Raw genomic sequence first — 13,004 nt, forward strand, 5'->3', positions numbered from 1 at the left:
ATAACCCTAACCACACCCCTAACCCTGACACACCCCTAACCCTAATCCCAACGATAAATGTAATCCAAACCCTAACTTTAGCCCCAACCCTAACTTTAGCCCCAACCCTAACCCTAACTTTAGCCCTAACTCTAACTTTAGCCCCAACCCTAACCCTAACTTTAGCCCCAACCCTAACTGTAGCCCTAACCTTAACTTTAGCCTCAACCCTAACCCTAACTTTAGCCTCAGCCCTAACCCTAACTTTAGCCCTAACCCTAACTTTAGCCCCAACCCTAACTGTTGCCCTAACCCTAACTGTAGCCCTAACCCTAGCCCCAACCCTAGCCCCAACCCTAACCCTAGCCCCACCCCTAACCCCAACCCTAGCCTCAACCCTAACGTTAACCCTAACCCTAGCCCTAATGGGAAAATGGAAATAAATAAATTTTTTTTAATGTTTCCCTAACTAAGGGGGTGATGAAGGGGGGTTTGATTTACTTTTATAGCGGGTTTTTTAGCGGATTTTTATGAATGGCAGCTGTCACACACTAAAAGACGCTTTTTATTGCAAAAAATATTTTTTGCGTTACCACATTTTGAGACCTATAATTTTTCCATATTTTGGTCCACAGAGTCATATGAGGTCTTGTTTTTTGCGGGACGAGTTGACATTTTTATTGGTACCATTTTTGGGCATGTGACATTTTTTGATTGCTTTTTATTCCGATTTTTGTGAGGCAGAATGACCAAAAACCAGCTATTCATGAATTTCTTTTGGAGGGGGCATTTATACCGTTCCACGTTTGGTAAAATGGATAAAGCAGTTTTATTCTTCGGGTCAGTACGATTACAGCGATACTTCATTTACATAATTTTTTTATGTTTTGCCGCTTTTGTACGATAAAAATGAAAATGGCTGTCCACCAACGTTCACCATCCAACCTGACAGAAATGGAGAGGATCTGCAAGGAAGAATGGCAGAGGATCCCCAAATCCAGGTGTGAAAAATTTGTTGCATAATTCCCAAGAAGACTCATGGCTGTACTAGCTCAATGGCTTCTTCTCAATACTGAGCAAACGGTCTGAATACTTATGACCATGTGATATTTCATTTTTTCTTTTTTAATAAGTTTGCAAAAATTACTACATTTCTGTTTTTCTCAATCAAGATGGGGTGCAGGTTACATTAATGAGAAAAAAAATTAACTTTTTTGAATTTACCAAATGGCTGCAATGAAACAAAAAGTGAAAAATGTAAAAGGGTATGAATAGTTTCCTTACCCACTGTATATTAATCCTTTCACCACCTCGTGACTTTCCATTTTTGCATTTCCGTTTTTTGCTCCCCTTCTTCCCAGAGCCATGACTTTTCCTTATTTTCCATCAATACAGCTGTATGACGGCTTGTTTTTGCTGGACGAGTTGTACTTTTGAATTACACTATTGAGCCAACCAAATAGTGTACAGGAAACGAGAAAATAATTCCAAGTGAGATGAAATTGCAAATAAAATTGCAATTCAAAAACTGTTTTATTTTTTTTTTTATTTACCATGGTTACTAAATGCTAAAACTGACCTAGCAATATGATTTTCCAGGTCAGTATAAGCACCAAAGATGTATAGATTTGAAAAAAAAAAGTTGTCATTTTCCGAGACTTGTAGTGTCTCCATTCTTTGCGATCTGTGGCTGGTTGATCGCTTATGTTTTGTGCCTTGAGCTCATATGTTTTTATTGATACAATTTTGGGGTAGATACAATTTTTGATCTCCTGTTTTATTGCAATGTTGTGGTGGCCAAAAAAATGTAATTCTGGCAATTTTTTCCCATTACGCCGTTTACCGATCGGAATAATTTAATTTATATTTTTATAGACTTTACATTTCTGAATGCAACGATACCAAATGTGTATTTTTATAAAATTATTATTATTGTTTTATTTTGAATAGGGCAAAAGGAGGGTGATTTGAACTTTTTTATTTTTTACATTTTTTTAAATGATCAGCTATCATGTGCAGAAAAAGATGTGAGCTCAGTGCCGAAGCCCAGATCAAATGCAGGGAGACGACTTTGGACATACCTATACATCCGAGGTCATTAAGGGGTTAATGGGGTTGTCCAAAACCTAACTAAATTCACAGAGGTTATCCAATACCCTGACTTTGTTAATGGTTTTGCCTTAAATGCTCAAGGATAATGCACTTAAAGTTCTCCAGATACATTTTCTCCCAAGTTTCCTGTACCCAGTCAAGGTCGGACTGGAGCATCGAGAGACTGGACTATTCTCCGGTGGACCCAGGTCCTTGATGGGCTCCTGAGCAGAACGTAGAGGGTGTCCGTTGGTTTCAACTGAATGTGCGTCCTTGGATGCACATTCAGTTGAAATGTATTGCAATGCAGGAAGTCTACACTGCAATAGTTAACATGGCCGCCGATCTGTCAGAGGCTGGCAGCTGACGTCAGTGCGCCCGTTGCTGGCGGTGCATGAAAGTGACCGCGATGGGCACCTTGATGTCAGCCATTGGCCTCTGATAGGTCGGTGGTTATTTTAACACGAAGGTGCCAAATCTGAAGGGAGAAGGCGCCAGGATCTGTGGCAGGTAAGAATCTTTTTTTTCCTTCTGTGGATGCGGCATGATGCAGGGCCAAGACTAAGGATATGGAATCAGCACCAGGGACATGGGACCGATACCAGGGACATGGAGTCAGGAACAGAAACACGGGGCCAGCACAAGGGACATGGGGCCAAGACAAGGAACATGGGTCCAGGACAAGGGACATAGGGTCCAGCACAAGGGACATAGGGTCCAGCACAAGGGGCATAGGGGCCAAGAATATGGGCCAGAACCAGGGACATAAGGGCCAGCACTAGGAACATAGAGCCATTGTAGGGAGATAGACCAGGCTAGTGATATCTATTACTTATCAGGGTCGGAACTGTCGGGGCTGTCATCAGTATTGCCGGGGGAGGCATTTTCTGACTGGAAGAGACCTTTGCACCTGACTGTAGAGGGCGGGCCTTAGATAAAAGGGAGGGTGCGTGCCAGGACGCGGGCTTTGGCTGGAAGACAGCGTGTGAGACAGGAGAAGGTTGACTCCTTCTCCACAGTACGACACCATCAAGCAGGGCCGTGTTTTACTCCCTTATTCCCCGCACATGGAGACTGTGTACCTGCAGAGACCAATACCTTTATGGCTTCCGACTCTAGTAGCACAAAATGGACTGTACCACTGACTGCCACCAGTGCACGACACAGTATTTCCCAAACAGTGCACGGGACTTCATTCCTCCTATGCAATACCACAGGCAGTCACCCGAACAGTTCCTCATTCCAGGACCTCAAGACTATACGTGGAAAGACTAGGATACTTCACCGCCGTAAAGAGACAGTGCTTCACCTTTTTCTAGAATCAGTTCAGAGATTTTTCCCATCATCTACAGCGCCATCGTGGGATTTTCCAGCCTCCTCCATCCGGGAACCACAGGCTGATAAGTTAACCCATTATTTGAATCTATGTTTTTCCTATTTAATTGTATACTCTTTGTTCATCCATATTACTTTAACATCTCTCTCCCTGTGTGGAGTATCAACTTTGCAGAAAAAAACCCGTTAAGGCTGGTTTCACACTTGCGTTTTGATCTGCAGCGTTTTAAAAAAAAACGCATGTGGTGAAAAAACGCATGTAAACGCATGCAACTGCTGCATTATTTAGACGCATGCGTTTTTGCGCCAAAAAAAAACGCGGGAAAACGCGGTGTTTTCCTGCGTTTACATGCGTTTTTTCCCGCGTTTGCGTTTTTGAAACACATGCTGAGAAGTGTGTGACAGCTGCCAATCATCAAAATCAACTAGAAAACACACTATTAATAGAATTAGCTAGGGTTAGGGATAGGGTTAGGATCCCTAGGGTTAGGGGTAGCTTTTTATTAGAATGTCCTGGTCACCAGGTCACTGATAAGCCACCCCCCACCATCAAGGTGATAAAGGGATCCAAACCCTAACCCTAGGGATCCAAACCCTAACCCTAACCCTAGGGATCCAAACCCTAACCCTAGGGATCCTAACCCTACCCCTAACCCTAGGGATCCAAACCCTAACCCTAGGGATCCTAACCCTACCCCTAACCATAACCCTTGGGATCCTAACCCTAACCCTAGGGATCCTAACCCTAACCCTAAGGGTTAGGATCCCTAGGGTTACTAGGGATCCTAACCTTAGGGTTAGGTTTAGGGTTAGGATCCCTAGTAACCTTAGGGTTAGGGTTTTCTTGTTTTTTCTTGTGTTTAGGGTTAGGGTTTTCTTGTTTTTTCTTGTGTTTAGGGTTAGGGTTTTCTTGATTTTTCTTGTGTTTTCTTGTGTTTTTCGGTAAAAACGCATGCGTTTTTAACGCAAGCAAACGCATGTGCTTAAAAACGCATGCGTTTACATAGACAGCAATGCATTTTTTTGCCGCGAATAAACGCATGCGTTTTTTTGTGGCAAAAAAACGCCGCTAGAAATTACTACATGTTGCATTTCTGCAAATGAACGCACGCGTCAAAAAACGCATGCGTTGCCGAAAACGCGTCAAAACGCACGCTAAAAAACGCATGCGTTTTTTAATGTTAAGTATAGGAAAAAAACGCATGCGTTTTTTAGCGCTAAAACGCTGCAGATCAAAACGCAAGTGTGAAACCAGCCTAACTCTTTTTCTGCCTCCTGCGCATCACTGCATCCCGCGTACCTGCTAGAACCTTACACCATCACCAGGGACATATAGAGCTAGCACCAAGGACATAAGTGGCTTGCACAAGGGACATAGGGGCCAGCACCAGGGACATAGGGCCCCAAGTTGTGAGGGACAGTGTTAATTAAAGGGGCCAGGTTGAGGGCCTTAATTACTGTATGGAGGCCAGAATGAGGAACATACATTATTAGTTTATGGTGGCAAGTTGACGGACATAATTGCTGTAGGGGCCAATTAGAGAACATTACTGCTGTAATATAATTTACTGTTTTCCAAACAAAAGGGAGGTCCTGTTACTGTGCAGGGCGGCACTATGTCGCCTTTTTTCTCATCTGGCGTAGTGTTTAACTTGGGTATGTGCTCTAGAAACGATCAGCTATTGATAATTGTGTGTTATATTCTGCAGAGACAAGTCCTGCCTGGAAGAAGTGATGGTGGTCTGTACCAGATGAAGAAGAAAAGCGAAGATGAAGGACTTCAAATAGAGAAATCACTGGTAAGTTAGTGTGTTACCTGTACACTTACACTATACAGTATATACTATATACTTGTAGATTGTGAGCCCTCGCGGGCAGGGTCCCCTCTCCTCCTGTACCAGTCATGACTTGTATTAAGATTATTGTACTTGTTTTTTATTATGTATACCCCTTCTCACATGTAAAGCGCCATGGAAAAATGGTGCTATAATAATATACTATATACAGAGCTCCTGTGTATAATGTCACTGGTAAGTCCCTGTATTACCTCTATACTGACACTATATACAGAGATCTTTTGTATAATGTCACTGGTGAGTCCCTGTATTACCTGTACACTGACACTGTATATAGCGCTCCTGTGTATAATGTCACCGGTGATAACTGTATTATCTGTACACTGACACTATATACAGAGCTCCTGTGTATTAAATGTACACGCACACTATACACTATATGCAGAGCTCCTGTGTGTAATGTCACTGGTGAGTTTGTGTATTACATATATACACGCACACTATACTATATACTACATACAGAGCTCCTGTGTATAATGTCACTGTTGATCTCTGTATTATCTGTACACGGACACTATGTACAGAGCTCCTGTGTATAATGTCACCGGTGATCACTGCATTACACTGACACTATGTACATAGCTCCTGTATATATTGTCATTGGTGAGTCACTGTTTTACCTGTACAATTACACTATACACTGTACACTCCCTGACAGAAGTCATGTCGCTTATCCATGTTATGTAAATAAAAGCTTATAACCTGACATTAAATTCATCCATTGGTTGTATAAATTATTCTTTTGAAAGCTGAAACCCTCCGAAATGTGGTTTAGGTTAAGAAAATAAATTGGCATCAATGCAGAAATATTGATCAGTTAATGGACACAGAATGGTCAGATTTTGGCAAGACAAAAGTTTTGTCACCCACAGAAAGTAATGTGATATTCAAACAAATAATTAACTTAAAATACAAATATATGTTGCATAACATTGGTGAATGAAGTTGTGGTACTATTAGAGCCTTATTTAATATTTTGTGTGACTTCCATGAGCTTGAAGGACCGCATCCATGTGGTTCAACAATGATTCATACAATTTATTAATGAAGTCATCAGGAATAGCTTTTACTTACATAACATGGATAAGCGACATAACTTCTGTCAGGGAGTGTATACTATATACAGAGCTCCTGTGTATAATGTAACAAGTGGTAATAACAGTGTCGTAATATGTGGCCTGGTCATGGTGTGGCAGTATTTATCCCTGTATGTGGTATTATTCAGTCACTATGTGGTCTGGTCTTTGTGTGGCAGTATTTCTCCCTTATATGTGGAATTATTTGATTGCTATATGCTGGTATTATGTGGTCTGGTCACGGTGTGGTGGTATTTCTCCCTTGTACAGTATGTAGTACTATTCTGTCACTATGTGGTGGTAATATGTAGTCCAGTCATAGTGTTCTAGTATTTGTCTCTTGTATGTGGTATTATTCTGTCACTAAGTGGTGGTAATATGTGGTCCAGTCATAGTGGATTGTGTTGTGTATGGCGATCATTTGTTCTCTCTGATATTAGGAGAAGATTCTCAATTTCCATTAGTGATTAAATACTTGGAAAAAGATGCACTTATAAGGGTTATCTGGTGAAAACAATCCACTGCTCCATTTTAATATGGCAATAAAAGTGTCCTGTCAGGAATAAAACTTCCCAATTCTTCCGATCTGTGCGGTTTCCAATGGTCGGACCCAAACGTTCAATAAGTTATCACCTATGCTGTGGAGCCCATGGATCTGTGTGTTTTAACCAAAAGAACCCCTTTAATACAAAACAACCATAATTGTACATCCCAGTTAAAGGTGACACACAGTAGATGTACAAGAGCCTCCTGTGTTTTACAGTCGATGCACCACTATAACGGGGATAACAGATATTTGCATATAACCTATGGGTGGGCCCCTAGAGTCAATTTCTCGTGTGGGTCCCAGACACCCCAGTCCGATGCTCCACCCAGACATCCCCTCTGCTGTCACAGTCATCACTTCCTCTTCAGAATCCTTTGCTTCCTTCTCCCTACATCTCCAGTAGTTCCTTGTGTGGGCTGCAAGCCAGCAGTGAGCACAACCCCTGTAACTCCATCTTAACCTCTTCTACTCCTCCCCCAAAATCAGCATGATCTCCTGTATTGAACACTGTTAAAGGGAATAGAAGTAATTCATAAAGCACCAGAACTGATAAAGATTATCCCCTGCTCCTCACTGACAGATAAGCGGATGAGCTGGTAGTCGGCATCGATTGAGAGAGATTAGATGGATGGAATAGATGTAATGGATAGACTGGACAAGGCGAGAGATATGAATGTATTCATATGATAGAGGGAATACACAAGAGTGTCTAACTTGGCTAACACCAGAGAGCTGCTCTTGCTAGGCTGGTCTCCAGAAAGAAACTGTATCACCAACAGTCAGCTGATGCATCAGGTGACCTTTTAAAGGATGGTGGGAGTGGTCACCACCTGCATCAACTGACCCAGCAAGACTGCTGCAGTGACACCAGATTGCCAGCGGGGAAAAAACTGACATTAACACCCCCCCCCCCCCCCCCCCCAATAGTCCAAAAGGAAGAAAGTTTTAAACTGAGTGGAACCAGAGCTGGCACAAATCCAAAAGTGGATTGTGACAAGTGTATATATACCTTGCACAAGGTATATACACTCTGCTGTCTGCATACAGCTACAAGGGGAGGCAGGGTCTGCAGAGAGAGCACAAGAAAACTGTGAGCTCTGCTGAATGGAGCCCCACCCATGCCACCAGCCAGGAACCACCGGCAATTTTGACCTGATGTCACATGAAGCCAGGAGACTCTGAGCCAGTCATCATGTGACCAAAAGAGCAGTTCAGGATACAGAAGGTAGTAAAGTGCTTTTCTATGGCAGTTAGTTTGCATGAAAGGGACATGTAGGGTAGTGGCCAATCTCTTTTACTATGAATATCTATTTAATAATGCTGGCTCGTCACTGACAGTGTTCTCCTTTGCCTCCTCTGAAGAGAAGTGACAAGATTTGGGCACTACTTTCTAGCTGGCTTGTCACTTCTCTTTAGAGCCACCAGAGCACACCATCAGTGTGCAATGAAAGTAACTGAAAGAAAATGAAACACATTGGCGAGCATTGCCAGAATACTGAGCGTACATCAGTATTTACACCAGGCACTGGCTCAGTACAGCAGAGAATAACCCAGCCCCTGACAGGGCCATCCATGACGGAGATTCATTTCTTGGTGGGCAGGGAGCATCAGGCCACTAATGATGTCCCAGTGCATGCTGAGAGACTGAAAACGGAGAATCACCAGAATTAAGAGAAAAAAAACTGGAAGGGTAGGGATTTTTTTTATTGAAGTATATAAAAAATATGCTTAGTTTTTTTTTTGTATTAAATAGAGAGTCATATTGAATTCACTTAGGTTTTTGGACAACCCCTGCAAAGGAAATGTGTTGTCATTTTTAGAGTAATAATTACTGATAACATAATCATTTAGTATTGAAAAAAGTGCACTGTTTAAAAAAAATGTAATTCATTTTTAATGCAGCTGCTGGGGGCCGCCATTATTATTTACTGGTGTGTAAGTGTCTGAGTATGGCAAATATGGCAGCTCCTTGGTATAGGAGACTGCGGTTGGTGTCCGACTGCATCTCCTATACTGTGGCTGCCTTTTGGCCGTCCAGTTCATAGCTGTAGGGAGAGCCCAGCGACTTCTCATTGTGGTCTGGAGCTGTGTCCTGATCTACAAATTCCTGCAGCGGGGACAGGAGGTTTGGGACAGGGGGTTCTCACTGTTGGGCCAGGGTCACACTTGCAAGTGCAATGTGAGAAACTCGCATCAATACCCGGCACTGCCACCGGCACTCGGGACCGAGTTCGTTCAGCTGCATAGAAATACATGAGCCGCACATTCCGATCCCGAGTGCCGGCGGCAGTGCCGGGTATTGATGCGAGAGACTCGCGCGAGTTTTTTGCATTGCACTCGCAACTGTGACCCCGGCCTTGGAAGAAGTTACTGCCGCTGTCTGCTCTGAGCAGTGAAGTCAGGCCTGTGGTGGTGGCTTATTCCAATGGTGAGAGCAGCTGAGGTATAATTATTAGTACAATGACAGGCTGCTGACATGTTTCCACCGCTGCAATGTTCAAAGTTAGTGTTCAACAGATAACCCCAGGAGTGAGGGCTCTGATCACAAGCTTACAATCTATGAGGAAATAGGGGAGTGTTATGACCCCAATGGCAGAGGGTCTCAAAAGTACATACCAAGTCTGCAAACATAAAAAACCAGCTCATAGGGCAGTGGTAACTGGGCTAACCGTATATCTAATCCTAGCACCACAAATAGCAGCAGCCGGGGAACGTGCCTACGTTGGTTCTAGACGTCTCGCGCCAGCCGGAGAACTAACTAACCCTAGAAGGGAAAAGATAGACCTTTCTTGCCTCCAGAGAAAAGACCCCAAAAGTTGGATACAAGCCCCCCACAAATAATAACGGTGAGGTAAGGAGAAAAGACAAACGTAAGAATGAACTAGATATTTAGCAAAGAGAGGCCCACTGACTAATAGCAGAATATAGTAAGATGACTTATGCGGTCAGCAAAAACCCTATCAAAATTTCCACGCTGGATATTCAAGAACCCCCGAACCGTCTAACGGCCCGGGGGGAGAATACCAGCCCCCTAGAGCTTCCAGCAAAATCAGGAATCACATTTAGTACAAGCTGGACAGAAAATAATAACAATACAAATAACCAAAAAACAAGGAAGCAGGACTTAGCTTAATTTTGCAAGAACCAAGACCAGCAGACAGGAGCAAACAGAAAGGATCTGATAACAACGATGCCAGGCACTGGACTGAGAATCCAGGAAGCTTATATAGCAACCCCCTGGACTAACGACCCAGGTGGGTGCCAAACTGAGGAAAGACAATCCCAGAGTCAAATCACCAGTGACCACAAGAGGCAGCCAAAAAAGTCTAATTCACAACAGTACCCCCCTTTAAGGAGGGGTCACCGAATCCTCACCAGGACCACCAGGGCGATCAGGATGAGCAGCGTGAAAGGCACGAACTAAGTCGGCCGCATGCACATCAGAGGCAACCACCAAGGAATTATCCTCCTGACCATAGCCCTTCCACTTGACCAGATACTGAAGCCTCCGCCTGGAGAGACGAGAATCCAAGATCTTCTCCACCATGTACTCCAACTCGCCCTCAACCAACACCGGAGCAGGAGGCTCAACAGAAGGAACCACAGGTACAACGTACCGCCGCAACAAAGACCTATGGAACACGTTGTGAATGGCAAACGACACCGGAAGATCCAAGCGAAAGGACACAGGATTAAGGATTTCCAATATCTTGTAAGGACCGATGAAGCGAGGCTTAAATTTAGGAGAGGAGACCTTCATAGGAACAAATCGAGAAGACAGCCATACCAAATCCCCAACACGAAGTCGGGGACCCACACCGCGGCGGCGGTTGGCAAAACGCTGAGCCTTCTCCTGTGACAACTTTAAGTTGTCCACCACATGATTCCAAATCTGCTGCAACCTATCCACCACGGAATCTAACCCAGGACAGTCAGAAGGCTCCACATGTCCCGAGGAAAAACGGGGATGGAAACCAGAGTTGCAAAAAAAAGGCGAAACCAAAGTAGCGGAACTAGCCCGATTATTAAGGGCAAACTCAGCCAACGGCAAGAAGGTCACCCAATCATCCTGATCTGCAGAAACAAAACACCTCAAATAAGCCTCCAGAGTCTGATTAGTTCGCTCCGTTTGTCCATTAGTCTGAGGATGAAAGGCAGACGAAAACGACAAATCAATGCCCATCTTAGCACAAAAGGATCGCCAGAACCTGGAAACAAACTGGGATCCTCTGTCAGACACAATATTCTCAGGAATGCCGTGTAAACGAACCACATTCTGAAAGAACAAAGGAACCAGATCGGAAGAGGAAGGCAGCTTAGGCAAAGATACCAAATGGACCATCTTGGAAAAGCGATCACATACCACCCAGATGACAGACATGCCCTGAGACACTGGAAGATCTGAAATGAAATCCATGGAAATGTGTGTCCAAGGCCTCTTCGGGACAGGCAAGGGCAAGAGCAACCCGCTGGCACGAGAACAGCAAGGCTTAGCTCGAGCACAAGTCCCACAGGACTGCACAAATGACCGCACATCCCGTGACAAGGAAGGCCACCAAAAGGACCTAGCCACCAGATCTCTGGTGCCAAAAATTCCCGGATGCCCTGCCAACACCGAGGAATGAACCTCGGAAATGACTCTGCTGGTCCACTTATCAGGAACAAACAGTCTGTCAGGTGGACAAGAGTCAGGTCTACCAGCCTGAAATCTCTGCAACACACGTCGCAAATCCGGAGAAATGGCTGACAAGATAACTCCCTCTTTAAGAATACCAACTGGTTCTACGACTCCAGGAGAGTCAGGCACAAAGCTCCTTGAAAGAGCATCAGCCTTCACATTCTTTGAACCTGGTAAATATGAGACCACAAAGTCAAAACGGGAGAAAAACAATGACCAGCGGGCCTGTCTAGGATTCAGGCGTTTAGCAGACTCGAGATACATCAGATTTTTGTGATCAGTCAAGACCACCACACGATGCTTAGCACCCTCGAGCCAATGACGCCACTCCTCAAATGCCCACTTCATGGCCAACAACTCCCGATTGCCAACATCATAATTCCGCTCAGCAGGCGAAAACTTCCTAGAGAAAAAGGCACATGGTCTCATTACAGAGCAACCAGGGCCTCTCTGCGACAAAACGGCCCCTGCCCCAATCTCAGAAGCATCCACTTCAACCTGAAAGGGCAGTGAGACATCAGGCTGGCACAAAACAGGCGCCGAAGTAAACCGGCGCTTCAACTCTTGGAAAGCTTCCACGGCTGCAGGAGCCCAGTTAGCAACATCAGAACCTTTCTTGGTCATATCCGTCAAAGGTTTAACAACGCTAGAAAAATTAGCGATAAAACGACGGTAGAAGTTAGCAAAACCCAAGAACTTCTGAAGACTTTTAACTGACGTGGGCTGAGTCCAATCATGAATAGCTCGGACCTTGACTGGGTCCATCTCCACCGCAGAAGGGGAAAAAATAAACCCCAAAAAGGGAACCTTCTGTACTCCAAAGAGACACTTTGAGCCCTTAACAAACAAAGCATGCTCACGCAAAACCTGAAACACCATCCTGACCTGCTCTACATGCGAGTCCCAATCATCAGAAAAAAACAGAATATCATCCAGATAAACAATCATAAATTTATCCAGATACTTCCGGAAAATATCATGCATAAAGGACTGAAACACTGAAGGAGCATTAGAGAGCCCAAAAGGCATCACCAAGTACTCAAAATGACCTTCGGGCGTATTAAATGCAGTTTTCCATTCATCTCCCTGCTTAATGCGCACAAGGTTGTGCGTACCACGAAGATCTATCTTGGTGAACCACTTGGCACCTTTAATCCGGGCAAACAAGTCCGACAACAGAGGCAAAGGATACTGAAATTTAACAGTGATTTTATTCAGAAGCCGATAGTCAATACAAGGGCTCAAAGATCCGTCCTTCTTGGCCACAAAAAAGAATCCCGCACCAAGAGGGGAAGAGGATGGACGGATATGCCCCTTCTCCAGAGACTCCTTGATATACGAACGCATTGTGGTATGCTCAGGTACAGACAGATTAAATAGTCTTCCCTTAGGAAATTTACTACCTGGAATCAAATCTATGGCGCAGTCACAGTCCCTATGAG

At 44.1% G+C, this 13,004-nt stretch overlaps 1 long non-coding RNA gene across 1 annotated transcript in view; it reads left to right on the forward strand.

Annotated features, from left to right (window-relative positions):
- Positions 1-4,991: 4,991 nt before the first annotated feature.
- LOC143773838 (uncharacterized) overlaps positions 4,992-13,004 on the forward strand; it is a 29,118-nt gene continuing 21,105 nt past the window's right edge. Inside the window, exon 1 of the long non-coding RNA XR_013215391.1 lies at positions 4,992-5,204. This is a non-coding gene — a long non-coding RNA (uncharacterized LOC143773838). The remainder of the gene's footprint in view (positions 5,205-13,004) is intronic.

This window comes from Ranitomeya variabilis, chromosome 5, assembly GCF_051348905.1.
Source record: "Ranitomeya variabilis isolate aRanVar5 chromosome 5, aRanVar5.hap1, whole genome shotgun sequence".
Classification (NCBI taxonomy): Eukaryota; Metazoa; Chordata; class Amphibia; order Anura; family Dendrobatidae; genus Ranitomeya; species Ranitomeya variabilis.